The 22,371-nt window shown below is 42.9% G+C and overlaps 1 protein-coding gene across 11 annotated transcripts in view; it reads left to right on the top strand.

Annotated features, from left to right (window-relative positions):
- The window catches only part of mpp7a (MAGUK p55 scaffold protein 7a), a 493,705-nt gene that overhangs the window by 63,219 nt on the left and 408,115 nt on the right, over window positions 1-22,371 (top strand). For 6 of the 11 annotated variants that reach the window (XM_087987467.1, XM_087987471.1, XM_087987466.1 and 3 more), the window contains exon 2: window positions 17,736-17,934. The exons of the other annotated variants lie outside the window; for them this stretch is intronic. The gene's annotated coding sequence lies outside the window, so the exon portion shown is untranslated. The remainder of the gene's footprint in view (window positions 1-17,735; window positions 17,935-22,371) is intronic. 11 annotated transcript variants of the gene reach the window in all.

Genomic DNA, 22,371 nt, shown 5'->3' with positions numbered 1-22,371 from the left:
CAGGAAGATGGCATCTGCTGTTAGCCTGTTGTGTTGGTAGGTGAATTGCCAAAGGTCAAGGCAGTTTGGTGGGCTGGAGTTGATGTGAGCCATGATGAACCTCTCAAAGCTCTTCAGAATTACGAAGGTCCGAGCCACTGGGCAACAATCATTGAGGCACACTTCATGATTTTTTTTTTTGGCACCAGGATGATCGTCGCCTCCTTGAAACAGGTGGGGACTTCAGATTGTACAATGGAGATTTTAAAGCTGTCTGAGAATACTTCCGCTAATTGGTCTGCACAGGATCTGGCTGTATGGCTGGAGACTCCATCTTTTGTGGCTTTCCTCATCTTATTTCTAAAGGGGCATCCCTTCATACCCCAGCATGGCAACAGACCCTTTAGCCCAGCCAACCAGGTTTCCTAAACTGAACTAGTCTCATTGTTAGTGTTTGGCCTATATCTCTTTAAACCTTTCTGATTCATGTACCTGTCCAAATGTCTTCTGAATTATATAATTTTCACCTCTACCACTTCCTCTGGCAGCTTATTTCAGCCCCTCCTTATAACTTAAACCCTCCGTCTTGGTAACATCATTGTAAATCTTGTTAGTGCCCTTTCCAGTTGAGTAACATCCTACAGCAGGGTGACCAAAATTGTTTGCAGTAAGATGTCCCAACTCATCAACCCAATGCTCTGACTGGTGAAGGCAAGTCTACAACCTTCACCATTCTGTTTGCCTGTGAAGCCACTTTCAAGGAACTATGTACCTGTACCTCTTGGTGTCTCTGTTCGACCTCACTCCCTAGGACTCTGCCATTAACTGTAAATCCTGCCCTGGTTTGTTTATTAAAATGCAACACCTTGCATTTACCTAAATTAAACTCCATCTGCCATTCTTCAGCTCACTGGCCCAATTGATCACGATCCTGTTGTACTCTTTAAATAACCTTATCCACTGTCTGCTATACCATCAATTTTTGTCACTTGCAAGCTTCCTAACTAAGCCTCCTATCATCTCGTCCACGTTGTTCACATAAATGACAAACAACAGTGGACCCAACCTTGATCCATATGGCATCCTGCTGGTTGCAGGCCTCCAGTCTGAACACCAACCCTCACCACTCACCGTTGAGCCAATTTTGGACTGGACTGAACTGGACAGTTCTGAAGAAGGGTCACTGGACCTGAAAAGCCTATTTCTGTGTTGGAAGTATGGACTGCCATTTTCTATATGCTGCACTGATAACTTGGAAAAACTTGTGAAATCTGACAAGTGTAGTTCAAACTTGCTCTCTTAGTCTTTTCATGAAATTTTAAAAAATACACTATTCTTGAGAAGTGGGCAGTGCTTGACAAAGACAGCATTTCTTGCTACTCCTGAAAACAATGGACTCTCATTTCAAATTGTTAAATGTCACTGTGTTAAAGGTGCTCTACAGTACTGTCTTTGTGAGGGTTTCAAACAAGTTTAAGGCCTGCTAGATCAGTTCAGAACAAAATTGACTGGAGTCACATTGAGACTCCACAAAAGGGTCACGTAGAAGTGAGAGTCACTTCCGCCATAACCACCTTTTTTATTTCCAGATACATTGAACGGAATGTGAACTTGCCATGGGGATATTCATCCTGTGCAATTTGGATTCCTCTTTTGCATCTCTTGGTTACTGGCCATTTATTTGGACTGTACCCAAATTGTGACTTTATTTGTACTTAAAATATTTGGGATTTTTTTGCTCTACTAATTATGAGTATAATTTCTCTCCAAGGATTGGAAGTCATGAGTGGTTTTATGCTCCATTTGGTCCAATTTCAGTGTATGCTGGAAAAGAGGAATTGACAAAAGATTGGAAAATGTAAGTGAATAAATTTTGCATGAAGATAATATGAACATGCAATTGGAAGTGAACAGCTTGAAGGTACAGAGTTATAGAATTAAGGGAAGGTTAGACATTAACGAGCTGAAAATGTGTTGCTGGAAAAGCGCAGCAGGTCAGCAGCATCCAAGGAGCAGGAGAATCGACGTTTCAGGCATGAGCCCTTCTTCAGGAATGAGGAGAGTGTGCCAAGCAGGCTAAGTTAAAAGGTAGGGAGGAGGGACTTGGGGGAGGGGCATTGGAAATGCGATAGGTAGAAGGAGGTCAAGGTGAGGGTGATAGGCCGCAGTAGGGGTGGGAGCGGAGAGGTCAGGAAGAAGATTGCAGGTTAGGTAGGTGGTGCTGAGTTCAAGGGTTTGGACTAAGACAAGGTGGGGGGAGGGGAAATGAGGAAACTGGAGAAATCGGAGTTCATCCCTTGTGGTTGGAGGGTTCCTAGGCGGAAGATGAGGCGTTCTTCCTCCAAACGTCGTGTTGCTATGGTCTGGCAATGGAGGAGTCCAAGGACCTACATGTCCTTGGTGGAGTGGGAGGGGGAGTTGAAGTGTTGAGCCACAGGGTGGTTGGGTTGGTTGGTCCAGGCGTCCCAGAGATGTTCTCTGAAACGTTCCACAAGTAAGCGGCCTGTTTCCCCAATATAGAGGATGCTGCATCGGGTGCAGCGGATGCAGTAAATGATGTGTGTGGAGATACAGGTAAATTTGTGGCGGATATGGAAGGATCCCTTGGGACCTTGGAGGGAAGTAAGGGGGGAGGTGTGGGTGCAGGTTTTGCATTTCTTTCGGTTGCAAGGGAAGGTGTCGGGAGTGGAGGTTGGGTTGGTGTGCTGTGTGGACCTGACGAGGGAGTTACAGAGGGAGTGATCTTTTCGGAATGCTGATAGGGGAGGGGAGGGAAATACATCCCTGGTGGTGGGGTCCGTTTGGAGGTGGGGGAAATGATGACGGACGATACGATGTATATGTAAGTTGGTGGGGTGGTAGGTGAGGGCCAGTGGGGTTCTGTCCTGGTGGCGATTGGAGGGGCGGGGCTCAAGGGAGGAGGAGTGGGAAGTGGAGGAGATGGGGTGGAGAGCATTGTTGACCACGCCTGGGGGATATTGCGGTCTTTGCAGAAAGAGGCCATCTGGGTTGTTCGGTATTGGAACTAGTCCTCCTGGGAGCAGATGCGGCAGAGACGAAGGAATTGGGAATATGGGATGGTGTTTTTACCGGGGGCAGGATGGGAGGAGGTGTAGTCTAGGTAGCTGTGGGAGTCGGTCGGTTTATAGTAAATGTCCGTGTTGATTTGGTCGCCCGAGATAGAAATGGAGAGGTCTAGGAAGGGGAGGGAGGAGTCTGAGACGGTCCAGGTAATTTTGAGGTCGGGGTGGAAGGTGTTAGTAAAGTGGATGCACTGTTTAACCTCCTCGTGGGAGCATGAGGCAGCGCCGATACAGTCATCGATGTAGCAGAGGAAAAGGTGGGGGGTGGTGCCAGTGTAGCTGCGGAAGATGGACTGTTCCACATATCCTACGTAGAGGCAGGCATAGCTGGGGCCCATGCGGGTGCCCATGGCTACTCCTTTGGTTTGGAGGAAGTGGGAGGATTGGAGAGAGAAGTTGTTCAGAGTGAGGACCAGTTCAGTCAGTCGAAGGTGGGTGTCAGTGGAAGGGTACTGGTTGGTACGGCGGGAAAGGAAGAAGCAGAGGGCTTTGGAGTCCTTCGTGATGGGGGATGGAGGTGTACAGGGTCTGGATGTCCATGGTGAAGATAAGGCGTTGGGGACTGGGGAAGAATTTCTCCTCCGCCATTGTGCCCCGTCCCTCCAATCGCCACCAGGACAGAACCCCACTGGTCCTCACCTACCACTCCACCAACCTCCAGATACATCGTATCATCCGTCGTCATTTCTGCCACCTCCAAACGGACCCCACCACCAGGGATATATTTCCCTCCTCTCCCCTATTTGTGTTCTGAAAAGACCACTCCCTCGTCAGGTCCACACTCCCCACCAACCCAACCTCCACTCGCGACACCTTCCCCTGCAACCGCAAAAATGCAAAACTTTCGCCCACACCTTCCCCCTTACTTCCCTCCAAGGCCCCAAGGGATCCTTTCATATCCGCCACAAATTCACCTCCACCTCCACACACATCATTTACTGCATCTGCTGCACCCAATGTGGCCTCCTCTGTATTGGGGAAACAGGCCGCCTACTTGTGGAACGTTTCAGAGAACACCTCTGGGACACCCGGACCAACCAACCCAACCACCCTGTGGCTCAACACTTCAACTCCCCCTCCCACTCCACCAAGGACATGTAGGTCCTTGGACTCCTCCATCGCCAGACCATAGCAACACGACGGCTGGAGGAAGAGCGCCTCATCTTCCGCCTAGGAACCCTCCAACCACAAGGGATGAACTCCGATTTCTCCAGTTTCCTCATTTCCCCTCCCCCCACCTTGTCTCAGTCCCAACCCTCGAACTCAGCACCACCTTCCTGACCTCTCCGCCGCCACCCCCACTCCGGCCTATCGCCCTCCCCTCATCGCCCTCCCCTCATCGCCCTCCCCTCATCGCCCTCCCCTCATCGCCCTCCCCTCATCGCCCTCCCCTCATCGCCCTCCCCTCATCGCCCTCCCCTCATCGCCCTCCCCTCATCGCCCTCCCCTCATCGCCCTCCCCTCATCGCCCTCCCCTCATCGCCCTCCCCTCATCGCCCTCCCCTCATCGCCCTCCCCTCATCGCCCTCCCCTCATCGCCCTCCCCTCATCGCCCTCCCCTCATCGCCCTCCCCTCATCGCCCTCCCCTCATCGCCCTCCCCTCATCGCCCTCCCCTCATCGCCCTCCCCTCATCGCCCTCCCCTCATCGCCCTCCCCTCATCGCCCTCCCCTCATCGCCCTCCCCTCATCGCCCTCCCCTCATCGCCCTCCCCTCATCGCCCTCCCCTCATCGCCCTCCCCTCATCGCCCTCCCCTCATCGCCCTCCCCTCATCGCCCTCCCCTCATCGCCCTCCCCTCATCGCCCTCCCCTCATCGCCCTCCCCTCATCGCCCTCCCCTCATCGCCCTCCCCTCATCGCCCTCCCCTCATCGCCCTCCCCTCATCGCCCTCCCCTCATCGCCCTCCCCTCATCGCCCTCCCCTCATCGCCCTCCCCTCATCGCCCTCCCCTCATCGCCCTCCCCTCATCGCCCTCCCCTCATCGCCCTCCCCTCATCGCCCTCCCCTCATCGCCCTCCCCTCATCGCCCTCCCCTCATCGCCCTCCCCTCATCGCCCTCCCCTCATCGCCCTCCCCTCATCACCCTCTGCATTACCAACGCCCCACCCCCAAGTCCCTCCTCTCTAACTTTTATCTTAGCTTGCTTGGCACACTTTCCTCATTTGTGATGAAGGGCCCGTGCCCGAAATGTCGATTCTCCTGCTCCTTGGATGCTGCCTGACCTGCGCTTTTCCAGCAACACATTTGCAGCTCTGATCTCCAGCATCTGCAGTCCTCCCTTTCTCCTCGACATTAACGACGACAACATAGCTAAAACAAGAGCATGTCCAAAATGAAATTCCACTTAAGTACTGAATGCTTCCCCTGTTGATTCTGGTTGGCTTATTAAGATTTGTTCTCCATAGTTGGTGGAGTTGTAGTGCCAGCAGGATGCTCACAGAAAATATAAAATAAACAGATGCAGTAAATAATTTGACAAACCAATTCCAAGCTTGAATATAACCTCGAACTGGACCAATGTAGCCATGATTTTCTCTTCGGGTTTCTACTGCCTTGAAATCTCTGAAGTAAATGGCTTCTGAATTTTTACGTAGAAAAGCTGAAGCATTAGAATATGCAAACTTTTCTCAATGTCACTCTGCTGCCACCTTTATTTTTGCCTTAATTCATTAATTATAACAGTGGCTCAAGTAGCATTGAAAAACCTATGTGTTTTTTTTTCACTGAGATCCATGAAATGTTCATCTAAGACCCTGTATGCCCTCATGAATGTGTAAAAGATGATTAAAAAACAAGTGAACTTTCTTTGGTGTCAAGATTTTTCTTGACCAATATGTAGTTATTAATTGGCATCACTATTCGGGAGTTTAAGTTGACTGTAGCAGTTCCTAAATAACAATAACAGGACTTTAAGAATAGTTGATTGGCCTTCCGTCAAAGATCTTTCTTGTATTGCTTTTTACTGTTGTCAACATAATTGCACAGTAAACATATTGGCCCCCAAACCTGTACCGAAATTCTTTTAAAAAATACTATGTTTAAATCTCTGAAATTGGGTTTGTAGCCTGCTAAAGAACTTGAGGGACTTCAATTCCAATTACAATACATATAACTCTGATCCTGATACGTTTATTACTCCTTGACCTTCTTCCAGCCTTTGTAATTGTTCATACATGAGTGTCCCAATGGTTCTGCACTGTTGTTTAGCTGAGTAGAACTGCCCTTGCCAGTTTGCATTCTCACTATTCAATTGTTGCTAGAATATGTCCAGCAATGACTGTCAGTTTTGGTACCATTATCAAGACTGCCAAGGATCTACCTACAGATTGTACATTTCCTTTTAAATGCAACCCTTAATGCCTTCTACAGGCGTTCTCAATCCCTCAGCTGGTATCCCACAACTTTCCTGAGTAACAATCCTGAATATGCTGAAATGTCCTCCATTCATTAATTCAAAGCTATTCTTTTTTTCCCTTACTCCTGATTCCATCCCTCTTTGCTTCAGGTGAAACCTGTTTGCCCAAAATCTGGACATAGTACTTGACTGCTTTTCTCAAAACCTCTTTGCTTCCATTTTCAAATGCTCAGCCATTTCTTCTCATCTCAGCCCTAAACCCCATAGCATGTAAATGTCACCATCTGATTTGACTTGTGCATTGTTCTTTGGTTGCCTCCCATTACAAAGTAAGAAATAAGAGTAGGACTGCTCTGACATTCAACTGGATGACGAATGCCATTTTTCTATACATGCCCAAATTCCTTGATGTTATTGATATTTAGCAATCTTTAAATTTCTGTCTTGAACATATTCAATGACTTAACCACCTCAGCCATTTTGGGTAGAGAATTCCAAAAACAAACACCATCCTAACTTGTACATTTTTCATTGATATTCTGTCCCCTGCTTCTTCAACTCCTTCGCAGGGACAATCGCCACCTGACTCTCTCCTGTTGTCTAAAAACTCAAGAAAATATACTCCCAGTTTCTTCAGTCTGTTCTCCACTGGACAGTCCTGTTATTTGGTGAATTTTTGTGGCACTGCCTCTATAGTGAGTAGGTCTTTCCTTGCACATTTGGGTTTTGACAAGGCCACACACAAGTGCAGCAGGATATCTTTACTTCTGCAATGCTTTTGCACAAAAGGCCAGCACAGTTTGAGTTCTGAATTGCTGCACCTGTATGTTAGTTTTAACTCACGAACAAGGATACCCACATCCCTTTGGACATTAACACTTTCCGATCGCCGATCATTTCAAATGTACCCTGCATTTTTGTTTATCCTACCAAAGTGGCCAATTTTGCAATTTCTGCAAAGTCTTTCATTTGCCACGCTTTTGTCCACTGTCTTAAACACTTTGAGGGAATTTGGAGAATTCCTATGGTATTCTGTTCTTCAGTGACTTCTCCATTCTGTACAAGTATGTTACTCTCAAATCCATGTGCTTTAATTTTGTTCATTAACTTATGTTGGACTGAAGCAAATGCTTTCCAAAAATCAAAATACACTCCATCCATTGTTTCCCTCTTATCTGTTCTGCAAGATACATTGTCAAATTTACACCAACCGCTTTGTCAATTATGATACCTCTTTGGGCAAATCAAGATGGATCTATCAATCTTAGCATTATTCGGTACATGTCCAGTTTTCATATCCTTTCTAGTAGATTCCAGTATTTTTCATCTACTTAGGGCAGACTAATAGATCTGCTGTCTGCTATTTTCTTTCTTAACATAAGAACTAGGAATAGGAGTAGACAGTTCAGCCTCTCGAACCTGCTTTGCTGTTAAATGCGATCATGGTTGATCTCATTGTGGCCTCGACACCACTTGCTTGCCTGGTTTCCATAACCTTTTAAGCCAGTACTAATTAAAAGTCTGTCTGCTCCTTAAACTTGCTACATGTGCTGGCATCCAACACTCCTGAGGTAGTGCATTCCATATATTTATGACTCTTTGAAAGAAGTGGGTTTTCCTCATCTGTTTTAAATGTTCTACGCCTTATCCAAAAGTTGACCTCGAGCTTCTATATTTCTCTATAAAGAAAACATCCTCTCTATATCTATACTGCCAATTCCCTTTGGCATCTTTTACACCGTAATTATATCTCCTCTCATTCTTCTAAACTCCAAATTGAGTCCTAAACTACTCAGACGCTTTTTGTAAGATAAACCCCTCATCTCTGGAATTGATCTGTGAACGTTCTCTGAATTGCCCCAAACTCAATTCCCCTTCAAGTAAGGGGACCAAAATTTATGCAAAACTCCAGGTGAGGTCTCATGGATGGTTTCAAAACATCATATTAAAATATGCAGGAACTGTTGCAAAGTCTAGAGTGTTTTGGAAGACAACCATCACTGCATCCATCACCTCTCCATCTGTCACTTTATACAATCTGTGGTACAGAACATGAAGTTAAAGACATTTGCCAACTTCTAATCCTATTAATTTCTCTGCTACTTTTCTTTGAATTACAGAAAGAAACTAGTATTATTTCTACATTCTCACTGGCTGCTTTGTCCTGTAATTTTGCTGGGAGGTATCTTCCTCCATGCATATAAACACACAATATTTGATCATTGTCTCTGTCTCTGCCTTCGCTTTAGAAATTCTCATGTCTGAGTTACTAGCCCATATTTTGTCTTTTGACAAGCTTTAACAGCTTTTGTTTCCCACTTTTATATTCCGCCTCCTCCCCACCCCCCACTAGTTTCTTGGTTCTGTTTTGCTGGTGCTCTGTGATGATGATGAAGTAAATTTGTCTTTTTTTTTTAAATTATGTGTCACTGTATCATTTAGATACGAGGCCAAGTGTCCGTGTTTTGCATCTGATTACAGTTCTTGCATTGGACTTGTTGTCAATGTTAAAGCTGCTTGGTAGTGTATTGTTGAGAGCATCATTTTTCTCTTGTTTTTCTCTTTGATTTGGAACTGAGTTGAAGTTAAGAGGTGAATTTCCTTTTAAAAGAAAAGAGAACAAAAACACGTTATCTGTTGGGAACAGTTCTGAAAAATAATGCAACTTAATTATTGATCAAAGAACATTGTAGACAAATTAGCACTAAGTGCTTGTAATGTTCAGAGGTAGCTCGGAGAAAGTGAAGACTGCAGATGCTGGAGACCAGAGTTGAAAAATGTGATGCTGGAAAAACACAGCAGGCCAGGCAGCATCCGAGGAGCCTGCCTGGCCTGGTATGCTGCTAGTTCACAACTAGCAGCTAGTTGGATATTGAGTTGGTCAATTAAGAGAGGCATGATTTGGAGATGCCAGTGTTCGATTGGGGTGGACAAAATTTTAAAAATCGCACAAGACCATGTTATAGTCCATCAGGAAACTCGTGCTTCCAAATGAGTCTGTGGACTGAAATTGGTGTTTTGATTTTTTTTTTAATTAAGGGAGGAGCAGTTTCGAGGAGTTTGCTGAAATTGTTTACACTAACCAGTGACTTCGGAATTTGAGCAAGATGTACAGTTTTATGTGCCTGTGAATAAACTCATCCATATATAATTTATATGGGTGTTGCTGACTATTTTGGCAATCATTATCCATCCCTAGTACAAGGTGATTTCAAGCCATTACCTTGATTGCTGCAGAAAGGGTGTTCCAGGATTTTGACCAAGCAGTCCTGAAGGAATGGCAATTGGGTTCCCAAATCGAAAGTGAATGGCTTGGAGGGAAACCTGAAGGTGATGTTTTCATGCATCTGCTGCCTTTGATCTTGGTGGCATAGGAGACTTGCTGAGTCAGTGCAGTGTATTTCGTACTGGTACACACTTGCCATTGTGCATCAGTGGTGAAGAGACTGAAGATGTTGAAGCAGATGCAGTGGTTTTGTCTTGGATCATGTTCAGCTGCTGGACTGTTTGTTGGAGTGTGCTCAGAGGTAAAAACAAGGACTGCAGATGCTGGAAACCAGATTCTGGATTAGTGGTGCTGGAAGAGCACAGCAGTTCAGGCAGCATCCAAAGCTTGGAGTGTGCTCATGCAGGCAAAGGGGGAGTAATCCATCACACCTCTGACTTGTCCTTTTGCAGATGATGAATCGACACTGGGGAGACAGCAAGTGAAATGCTTGCGGCAGAATCCCCAATATGTTGTAGCTATGGTATTGACATGGTTAGTCCATATCAATTTCTGGTAAGCTAGATATCGTTGATAGTGGAGAATTCAGTGATGGTAATGCTAATGAATTTCATGGGATGACTTTAAGATTCTATCTTATTGGAAATTGTAGTTGCGTGACACTAATGCCACCTGTCAGCCCAAGACTGTTTGTTGTCCAGGTTCTTGCTGCTTGCAGCCACTGAACCTTTTTCATGTGCTGCATAATCGTCAATGATGAAGGTCACCAGTGCAGTTATCAGTTATCATCTTCATTCTTGACCCTCCTGGAGGGAAGCATATTGGAGCAGGTTAACATGATTGGACTGTTGACAGTATGCTGAAGGGCTTATGCCCGAAACGTCGATTCTCCTGTTCCCTGCTTGCTGTCTGACCTGCTGCGCTTTTCCAGCAACACATTTTCAGCTCTGATCTCCAGCATCTGCAGACCTCACTTTCTCCTCACTATGCTGAGGAACTCCTGCAGTGGTATGCTGCAGCTGGAGGTGAATGACGTTCAACAACCATCTTTATTTGTGCTTGTATGACTCCAATGAGAGAGAGTTTGCCTGTTGGTTCCCAGTGATTTCAGTTCTCCTTCCGCTCCTTGATCATCTTTGTGTACCCCACGTCTGGAGGTCAGCATTTCTGTCAAGGTTATAATGAAAGCAGTGGTCGTGGTGGAATCCAAATTGAGTGTTTGTGAGTTGGTAATTCTGAAGCTGTGCCACAACGTAAGTCAGCCACCCCATCAACCACCTTTTTCTGATAATCAAAATGAGTGACTGGGATAGTAATTGGCTGGAATGGATTTAGTGTTTTTTTTTGTAGACTGGATGTCTGTGGACAATTTTCCATATTGTCAGGAAGATGCCAGTGTTGTAGATATATTGGAACAGTTCAGGGAGGGGCATGGCTCATTTGAGACGAGTATTGGATACAATTTCTGGAATATTAACCGGCCCACAGTCATTGCAGTGTTCAGTGTCTTCGTCTGTTTTTCAGTATCATTGGTCTTCAGCCAATTCGATGAATTCAAATGTCTGTAATGTTTGCAACCTCAGGTGTTCAAGTGCAGGTAGCTTTCACATCTCAAAATATCTTGACACTTGAGTAATTCCTGACCTTTGCAGTTTGTAACCATATGAACTTAATTTGTAATAGGTGAATGGCACCCTTCTGTAAGTCTTTTTATCCCTTCATTCTTCAACTTCTGTAAGCTTTGTTTTATATACTGAAGCTTTCAAATTTTTCAGAAAATTCTACCTTTGTGTTTTATTGCCTCTCTTATTTCATATTTTTATATTTACCTTTTAGTATGTACACGTTCTCATCCTCTTCAATTTGTTTCTCTATCTGTTCTGGGTTTTCTTCTTGATTTAGTTTTGGTTATTGTTGTTTGTTGAGAACGTGGTATTTTCTTTGATTCTCCCATCATTTCTCTGGTTCTGAGGCGTGTCCAACCTTCTGCTATCTCTCAATGAGAGCATGAAGCTAAATAATGGGTGTGGGTGTTGTGGTGAAGAGTTCACATGACAGGTAAACGAGCAAGGACAAGGCATCAGTGCAGGCTAGGTTTGCATGAAATTGGATAACCAGTCTATGATATGAAGTTAGAGAGCATACAAATGTAGAACGATATCATGACAAGGGTCAGGAGGAAGAATGGTAAAAATACTATTAAATGTCTATCTTTATTTGATGTATACAGCCTTGATAATTTGGATGAATTTTGAGTGCAAATTGAGATAAATGGCTATGATATCGTGGCCATTTTGCACCATGTGTCTGCAGTAGCTAAATCTGGGAACTGGACAATAAGGGTATTGAGCATGAAGGAAGAAAAAGGTAGAGAAACTTTTCATAAATGAGATCAGTACAGTTGTGAGTTACTCAGCTTGGAAAATCAAGATGTCGAATCAGAGTTGATGCAGCTAACAAAGAGAAGGGGGTGAAAAGTCCCCAGTGTAAGTGGTTTATGGGCCTCATAAGTGGTTATATTAAGACAGCGTATAAATTTTAAACAAAGGGCACTTGTAAAGATATCACAACAATCGAGTTATTTTAATTGTATTATAGACTGGACAAATCAAATTGGGAATGTTCTCTCTGTACTTGAGTTCACAAATTGTTTTTGGGACAGTTTCTTAAAACAATATTTCAGGACTAACCAGGGAACAAGTTATTTTTCATTTGCTTGGGAGGTAGGAATAATTTATGACTTCCTAATTAAGACTCCTTGCAAATGGTGATCATGCTCAGGTTGAGGGTGAGAAACATGAGACTCGGGCTTTTATGTTAAATGTGTTGGCAATTACAAAAATATGATGACAGAATTGGCAAAAGTGGATTTGTTAAATGGGTAACAAGATAAGGTAGGGAAGCAGTGACAAACAAAAAAAAGCATTCACTTCATAGAAAGAGACTGTACGAGGAGGATACACCATCTCCAGCTAACTAAGGAACTTGGGGATCATTTCAAATTGAATCAAGGTGTACAATGCTGTGAAGATTAGTAGTAAACCGGAAGATTGCAGTTTGTTTTCAAATATATCCAATGACTTGGTGGGAAAGCAGAAGTTTGGAGTATGAGTGAAAGCTAGCAAAGAATAGAAAAACAAGTACTAATACATTCAGTAAGTACACAGAAAAACATCATGTTAGAAAAGTCAGCATTGCTTCCTTTCAGTATGTGACTGAGGGATTAATAGGAAACCAGGAAATGGTGGAGACTTAGCAAGTATTTTGTTTCTCTCTTTATAGTAGACGATGCAGAAAATTTCCCAAAGAAGGTAGAATATCAAGGGGCAAAAGGAAGAGCAAAACATTGAACTGTGATGAACACTAGAGAAAGTATTGCTGAAAATCAAAGAAAACATTTTGACATTGAGCAGGATAGAATCACAAAAATATCCAACTTCCATGGGGCAATAATTTATACTGTATGAGAAAGGGGTAGTGATTGGCTGTTCTGTTGACATTGGTAGAGGTGCTGCTGTGGGGAATACACCAGGGAATGGATGACCCTGCCTTTAAGTCCAAACAGTCGCTGTGCATGGAGAGGTTCTTGCTGTTTTGAAAAGAACAAGAATTTGTGTAGCTTCTACCAAATAGGAAGAGAACCACACTGCAAGCCCCAATGAAAATTTTAGATTGGTTGTGGAATTCTTAGTACAAGCCAAATTGTTTATCAAGTGCTGTCCAAACTAGAAATTTACACTTTGACACTATCTCAACATATTTGGAACAGAATGACATATTCTGCTTCATGTCAACCTTTTGCTCAGTTATGCTCTGCCCAATTCCTTCACTCCTTCTGTTGCTTGGCTGACCAGTTGCCAGTTGGAGTGTCGATGATGTTCTGCTCTTTCTTTGACCGTGCTTGTTTTGAAAGTTATTATGATTGGATTGCTGTCTGTATTTTCAGGAGCTTACTGTGTGTGGTCTGTTACGCTGTGTGCAAACCTACCTTCATAATTGCTTAACCAATGCTGGAACTGAGTTATCAATAGTTGGTTTTGCCTCTTAACAGATCCAACAAATAATTTGTTTGCCATTGTAGTCACCTTACGTTTGCACCAGTCCTTATCTTTTCTCTCTTTCTCCCCACATAATTGCGAGAAACAACAGAGCAGCACGGGTTTCGGGTTTCTTTGGGAGTACTCTCATTTTTGCCATGATTACCTGAGTGGAACGTTTCTAGTTTTAGCAATCAGTTACGACCATTTATTTCATGATGGGAAGGACAAAATAAGTTGGATAGAGAGGTACGGTAGTTTGTCCCTGCACTTGTCTAAATCAGTTGACAAAATGGAAGCTTAAAGCCTGAGGGGTATGTGTCTTGCTGTTCTCTTGGCAGGGGGTCATGTGTGGATCAACAAAATAAAAATGAGCTGCCAACTTGCAAAATTGACCTTTTGCATCAGACAAGGTTATTTTAAATTGGCTGGTGTAGTTGCAGCAGCTGTACATAAAGTCTACCTGCTGTGTTTTGAAGACTCATTATTTGTTTGAATGTAAAGCATGGTTAACTCGGTCCAAGTTAAACTGACTTGCTTTTGTGTAAACATTTAGATTGACTTGAATGAACAGATGCCAAAATATTTAATCTTGTGAACCTCAATAAGGCAGGAATAGATCTTGGTTATTTACATGAGAAGTTAGAATTAGTACTAATGTACGTAATAACCAGTCTGATCACTGGTTTGGACTTCTCTTTTTGTAATGTAAGATTATAATAGAAAGTAGGAATGTAACAGTTAACTAATGGGACTTTTTTTCAAGGTTCTTCTTAAATTGGACATGCTAAATTGTCCATGGTATTCAGGGATGTGTACTTTGGGTGCATTAGTCAGGGGTAAATGTCGGGAGATGAGTCTGGGTGGGTTGCTCTTCGGAGTGTCGATGTAGACTTGTTGGGTCGAAGGGCCTGTTGCAAATCTAATCTGGAACCTTTTAATCTAATGAGCTTTTACCTTTTGTATTAACTTCACTCCTTCCATTAACAGCAGTGTGGCTAACTTGGGGAACAGAATTGCTGGTTATTAGTCTTGAATTATTTTATTGATTTAGATTAGATTAGATTCCTTACAGTGTGGAAACAGGCCCTTCGGTTCAACCAGTCCACAACGACCCTCTGAAGAGTAACCCACCCAGACACATTTCCCTTTGACCAATGCACCGAACGCTATGGGCAATTTAGCATGGCCAATTCACCTGGCTTGCACATCTTTCCTCCTATGGGAGGAAACCAGAGCACCCAAAGGAAAGCCACGCAGACACAGGGAGAATGTGCAAACTCCACATACAGTCGACTGAGGCTGGAATTGAACCTGGGACCCTGGTGCTGTGAGGCAGCAGTGCTAACCACTGAGCCACTATGCTGCGAATTCTCCAAGGAATTTTAGTTGGATCCCACCCAAATAGTTACATGTAGGCTTCGAACTTAGAGAAAGAAAGACCGTTGGGGGTGCAGTGCAGAATTGCGAGAACAACAGGAGGGTTGTTTCATTTCATGTGGTCTTATTCTTGAATTTAGAAGGTGAAACAATGATCTAAAAGGATGCAAGAATTCAACAGGCTGGCACAAAGACATTGCTTGGTAGAGGGGAATCAAGAACAAATTGCATCATTGTAAAATTTAAATGAGGCTATTGATTAGTAAAATTAGGAAGCATATATTCTCATGAAGTATACTGGGGTCCTGAAAATTGCCCTTCCAAGAAATCTATCAATGGTTTGTCAGTTGAATACTGACAGTTGACATCACTCTAGTTTTTACAAGGTGCGACTATCATGAATACAAATCAAAGATAGGGTCAATGGAGTTTCAGGCTTGTTGGATTGGGTGGTGGACCTGGTTTACTGGCCAGTTCATGTTCTAATTGTTTTGGCTCCAAGGTTTGTGTGCCAAATGAATTGCTGCATTAATGTATTAAAGGAGTGACAGTACTTTGAGGGATTTCAGGAGCTGAGATTTCTTTGCATATGGTCCCTGACCAGCAGCACCGACTTCCATTTCTAATGTTAGCAGTCATCAGTCTTGCCTAAGTCCAACTGCAACTTGGATTCAAACCCTGAACCTGTGATGTCTTGAGCTTGAATGTTCTAGCACTTCTCTGGCCAGACTCCCATTTTTAACCTTGTGTCACATTGAGGTCATTGAAAATCTTCTGCTTAAATTGTAATTTGCAGGTCCATTTCACCCATCACCCCTGTTCACATGACATCCAATTGGTTCCTGGTGAAATAACACTTCCTTGGCTCAGTGTCAGATTTCACTAAAGTACATTTGAAACATTCTGGAATATTTTACTGTTATTTGGTAAATTTTCAGATTGGAGACCTGTGACCACTACTTTCTGTCATTTATATAAATGATTTGAGATGCAAACATAGGAGGTATAGTTAGTAAGTTTGCAGATGACACCAAAATTAAAGGTGTAGTGGACAGTGAAGGAGGTTACCTCCGATTACAAAGGCAACTTGATCAGATGGGCCAGTGGACTGAGTTTAATTTAGATAAATGCGAGGTCATAGAGTCATAGAGATGTACAGAATGGAAACAGACCCTTCGGTCCAACCCGTTCATGCTGACCAGATATCCCAACCCAATCTAGTCCCACCTGCCAGCACCCGGCCCATATCCCTCCAAACCCTTCCTATTGGGAAAGCAAATCTTAGCAGGACACTTAATTGGAAGGTCCTTGGGGAGTGTTGGTGAACAAAGTGGAGTGCAGGTTCATAGCTCCTTGAAAATAGAGTTGAATGTAGGTAGGATAGTGAAGAAGGTGTTTGATATGCTTTCCTTGATTGGGCAGAGTATCGAGTACAGGAGTTGGGAGGTCATGTTGCATCTGTACAGGACAATATCCTTCCTACAGGAAGTAGACCAGAATTGCACACAGTGGCCTCACTGTGTGCAATTATGGTCTCCTTCCTGTAGGAAGGATATTGTGAAACTCGTGATTCCTGAAGAAGGGCTCATGCCCGAAACGTCGATTCTCCTGCTCCTTGGATGCTGCCTGACGTGCTGCGCTTTTCCAGCAACACATTTCCAGCTCTGATCTCCAGCATCTGCAGTCCTATTGTGAAACTTGAAAGGGTTCAGGAAAGATTTACAAGATTGTTGCCAGGGGTGGAGGAGTTGAGCTATAGGGAGAGGCTGAATAGTCTGGGGCTGTTTTCACTGGAGGTCGAAGACGGAAAGGTGATCTTACAGAGGCTTATAAAATCGTGAGGGGCATGGATAGGATAGATAGACAAGGTCTTTTCTCTGGGGTGGGGGAGTCCAGAATGAGAGAGCACAGGTTGAGGGCGAGGGGGAAAGGTTTAAAAGGGACCTAAGGGGCAAGGTTTTCACACACAGGGTGGTACATGTCAGGAATTAGCTGTCAGAGGAAGTGGTGGAGGCTGGTAGAATTGCAACATTTAAAAGGCATCTGAATGGGTATATGAATAGGAAGGGTTTAGAGGGATATGGGCCAGGGGCTGGCAAGTGGGACGAGGTTAGGTTGGAATATCTGATCGGCTTGGATAAGTTGGACCGAATGGTCTGTTTCCGTGCTGTACATCTCTATGCCTCGAAATGTAAGTCTTTATTGTGATAGACAACATGAAAATGTATGTCTTCCTTTTACAGATTAGAAACTTGATGAACAATAGTTGCACAATTGTAAACGAGTGCTAAATTCTGGTTATGGCTGTGATTATATTCAGAATATGTATTAAGTATCGTTTAATTTTCAATTACATCTCTGACCACTATTATCCAGTTCAGTATAGTCGTGAAGAGCCAATGAAATATGGCCAGAATCTGTAGTAAAGCACATAACTGATGCTCAGTCATATTCTGGGGGTGTCTTAACAACAAAGAATAGAATACTCTGGTGTGAATTTTTTCAAATTGAGAATGTGGGTGCACATGCTTCTCATTGCATTGCACATTTGTGCTCCAAGTGAATTTGCTATAATTTGATTGAAGTTTAATAATTGCATTACTATGGTTATATTGTAAACATATTAACTATTCAAGAATAGCACCACACTAAAGCACATTTTTCTTTTTGCAGACTGATCTCTGGGATGGTAGGACTGTTGTATGAAGATAGACAGACTGATTCGAACTATATCCACTGGCATTCAGAAGAACGAGGGGACTCAGAGTAACATTTAGCATCCTGACAGACTAGGTGGGGTAAATGCACAAAGGATATTCCTGATGATTGACTGACAAATCAAGAACAAGAGCTTGCAGTCCAATGATCTCAGGTAGGCTATTTAGGACTGAGATGAGGAAAAATGTCTTCACTCAGAGTGGCAACCTATGGAATTCTCTGCCATAAAGTCATTGGGGCCAAAACACTCTTTTTTTTTTTATGAAAGATTTAGATATAATTCTTCAGGCTAAGGGAATGAAAAGGTACATGGAGAAAGCAGGAACAGGATATTGAATTGGATGATCAGCCATGATTTCATTGAATGGCAGAGTAGGCTCGAATGGCTGACTCCTCCTCTTCTATATGTTTCTATATTTTGATTGTGAAACAGAACTTTGGTCTGATGTAGACCAGGAGAGAACTTCTCTCAGTATGTATTGATTTTGTTTATGGGAGGCATTTCCCACCTCCCCTCCCATTCCTTCTCTTGAGTGCTGAAATAAATAGTTAGAGATAACAGAATAGGTTCTATATATGGCACAAACTCTCTGTTCAGTCCTTCAAACTATTACTGGATTGATCCATGCAAGCACATAGGTTTGATAAGCAGAATTTCTTTGTCCAGTTTTTACTTTGAGGGTCATTGGGATTACAGGACATGTATTCTGTTATCAGGTAATGTGGTCCCTTGCCTTCTGAGTGAGAGATTGAAACTTTGAGCAAAACATTTGTTTCAATAGAATTAGTACCCATAATTTGAGTGAACTGGGAATATAATGTGATTTATAGTACACTGTTGTGTGAATTATCACAAACACTCCTTCCAGACAACAGTAAAATCAGTTGATGTGGAACTGATGTTGTCTGGAAGGATTATTTTACTAACACAGTGACTCATCTGCCTTGGCTACTTAAGTCAATTATGTTACTGATAATTTGAATGGATGAAAAATTCTGCTATCTCCTAAAACTGTAGTTAATAGGTTACATGAGATTAGATTCCCTACAGTGCGGAAACAGGCTCTTTGGCCCAACAAGTCCACACTGACTCTCCCAAGAGTACCCACCCAGACCCATTGCCCTACCTTTACACCTGACTAATGCACCTAACACTATGGGCAATTTAGCATGACCAATTCACCTAACCTGCACATCTTTGGACCGTGGAAGGAAATGAGAGCATGCGGAGGAAGCCCATGCGCACACAGAAAATGTGCAAACTCCACACAGTTGACAACCTGGGTCCCTGCGCTGTGAGGCAGCAGTGCTAACCACTGAGCCACCATGTCACTGTGAAGTGCAAAATGCATAATTCATATTATGTAAATTATTTTTAAACTGGATAGAGTTTCATTCAAAGGAGCAACTATATTCCAAACTTAGAGTCCATAGTCATAGAGATGTACAGCATGGAAATAGACCCTTTGGTCCCAGCCTATCCATGCCAACCAGATGTCCTAACCCAATCTAGTCCCATCTGCCAGCACAGGCCCATATCCCTCCCAACCCTTCCTATTCATATACCCATCCAAATGCCTCTTAAATGTTGCAATTGTACCAGCCTCCACCACATCCTCTGGCAGCTCATTCCATACACGTACCACCCTCTGTGAAAAAGTTGCCCTGTAGGTCTCTTTTATATCTTTCCCCTCTCACCTGAAACCTATGCCCTCTAGTGCTGGATGTCCCCATCTGCTTCATATCTAAACTGGTAAATTGTTCACAATAGCAACGTTGAGGTCAACACTGTTTCAGTCTTGGTGATCTGGATTATGATCAGCTTGTTTGCTTTTTGGATCTTGATGGAATTCTGCCCCCACTCCCCATCCCCCAAAAAGTTTTAAACTTTCTGGTTAATTTGAATACATGTACCATTACTGGCTTTAACGTTTGTATCTGTACAGGACTGATGGATATACCGCAATATGTCATAGGTATAATAATGGCTGCTCCTATTTGCACTTTGTGAATGAATGACTTCTCAAGATAGCAAATCTGACAGGTGTTCAGTCAAAAAACAAATTCTTCATTCATTCAAATTAATTAACTTGTTGGTTTGCTTATTATATTCGCCAACATTTCCATCAGGCTAGAATTAAATGCAGGCTGTTAATGGGTAAGAATGTTCTCTTTATACAAATTACATTTTGCTTTTTGTTAGCATTTACTGAAATCTAGATTGAACTTCTTAACTTCCCAGCCTGAAGCATTGTTTCCACAGGCTATCTGCTAAAAGTCCAATTGGGCTTAGCTAATTAAAATAACCAGTTTGTCAGTAAAAGGGTCAGACACTTTTCAGAATATATAAAGCCAGCCAACTTAGCGCGACTTTAGATAGATCACTGGTAATAGTGAGATTAAAGGAGGAATGGAAAGGAGCTGTTCCATTATTTTTTGATTTCTTTAAACTATTTTGCAGCTTCTCGAAATTGGTTCTTGCTCTGCTACAGCAGAGGTAAAACCTTTGTAAAGGAAACTAATAATATGATGAGTATCTGATAAGTGATTAAGGTTCAGAGCAATTGGGAAGGTTCACAAAAGGAATAAAGTCAAATGTGTATAGTTGTAGGTTCTTTTCTTGAGATTCTTACTCGCTTTATGCAACTGCAACACGCCAACTTGCGTGAACAACCAGAATTTTATGAACCAAGTAAAAGCTTTGCAGGATTACTTAACACTCTTTGCAGTGCCTGTGAAGCGTGTCAAGAGAAGTTGTCTGAACAAGGGGAAAGTTCTTCTTTTATACAAAATCTTTACATCACAATCAGTAATGCCCACAAGACAACCCCCCAGCCACTCCTCCACAGTCACATGCCACTCAAGACACAATGCAGTGACTTGATCATTTCTAGAAACAATGTAATGTAAAGCATCCCTTAATGGCCAGATCAGTTGTAAATTGTATTTTTTTAACTACAGGATGTGGTCAGAATTTTAATTGCAATGTAAGTTTGCTTCTGAATGATAGGAGATGGCAATCTAATTTCTTTTATATTATGCCTGCAAGATATGGACATAACACCATACCCTCGGGACATCCAATTTCTTGCAGGCCAGCAGAACAAATTAACCCCTCAACATCTCAAAGTTGAAAATATTTGGCAAGTTTATTTGAAAACTTTAAGGATGACTGTATGTGGTCACAGTTGCACTATGTTGTAGCTGCTAGTTGCCAGTTTGATGCAAGGCATACATAACTCTATCAAGTGTTGACATCCATGCAACTTCAGCTCAAGCTACAGATGCTGCATCACATGAGGAAGTATTTTCCAAAGGGGCAATTTGCACATTTTGGAGAGGGTCTTCTGATTTGGCAGTGGTCAGGGACAGGAGAGTGGGAATGCAAATAAGGCAGGTCAGGAGATCGATGGAGGAATAGCCTCTGTCTTGGCAATTGTCCAACAGTTTTGCAGTTCTTCCAGTTTCTTTGTTTGAGAGTGGGGAAGCAGGGTGGAGGAGCTAATTGATCATGGCACCATGAAGCTATTCATGTGGATGGGTGGACAGCAAAAAGCAATGTAATGGTTGCAGGAGTCCATGTAGTCAGAGGAATTGACACTGTTCTGTGCAGCAAATGGTCCAGGTCCAATAGGCTATGCTGCCTACCAGGTTTGGGACACCAGCTGAGAGCTTGATAGAAACATGCAATGGGAGGGGATCATGTAGATCCCAAAAAATGTCAGGACAAAGAATGTGATTTTGCGTAATTAATTAATTGCAAATTGGGGTTGGGCAAATCAGATTTAAGAGAGGAATGTGTGGTTGAATGATTGGTGTGAAATAAGTATTCTGGTTCAGAGGGAAGTTGAGATCTGAGAGAAGAGACTTTTGATAGTCGTGCACTTAATAATGGAAGAATCGAAATGTGTTTATCTCAGCTGATGATGGTTTGTTGCTCTGTATTTTTCCAAAATTAGTATTTGACCTGCTATTAATTAAATTGAGACAATGAATTTCAGCATTGTGCTTAGTTAATGAGCATTATTCAGTATTTAAGTTGTATGTACTGACAGTACATGTTACTGTGATTTTCAGTTATGAAATGTGTTCATGTATTTATATTGTGTAATTTAAGGACTTGGGCCAGTTCATCTGTTACCCTGCCCAGCTTACCTAAAGCAAATGGCTCGTGATGAAAGATGATCCAGACATAGGGTGTCCTCCAGTAACTCAAAGTTTAAAGTCTGCCTGTGTGAGTTCACACACTTAGGCAGTAGTTGTCTTGACAAGTGTGTCCCAGTTTCTTTCCAATGTAATCCCTATTTAAACCACATCAATTAATGTGACTCCAGATGTGAATTAAAGCATGAAAGCAGCATGGTAGTGTTCGGTACTTATCAATAAAATTCTGCTTATTGTAATCACAATATGCATCAAATATATGAAACTCTAATTTGTATCAAGTAATTGGCAAACATTGTTTTATAACCACTCCACTCTGTCATCTGAGATGCCCCAACTCAGATTTGGATAAGGAAACACCAGTCACATTGATGGCAAATCAAATTCAACCTGGAAAAGTGTGAGGTGATGCACTTGGGCAGGTCAA

Source organism: Chiloscyllium plagiosum, unplaced genomic scaffold (genome assembly GCF_037043375.1).
Source record: "Chiloscyllium plagiosum isolate Xiang-an unplaced genomic scaffold, Cpla_swu_hap1 HiC_scaffold_5, whole genome shotgun sequence".
Lineage (NCBI taxonomy): Eukaryota > Metazoa > Chordata > Chondrichthyes > Orectolobiformes > Hemiscylliidae > Chiloscyllium > Chiloscyllium plagiosum.
Note: the sequence above shows the minus strand (reverse complement) of the source record. Positions and strands in the feature narration are given on the sequence as shown.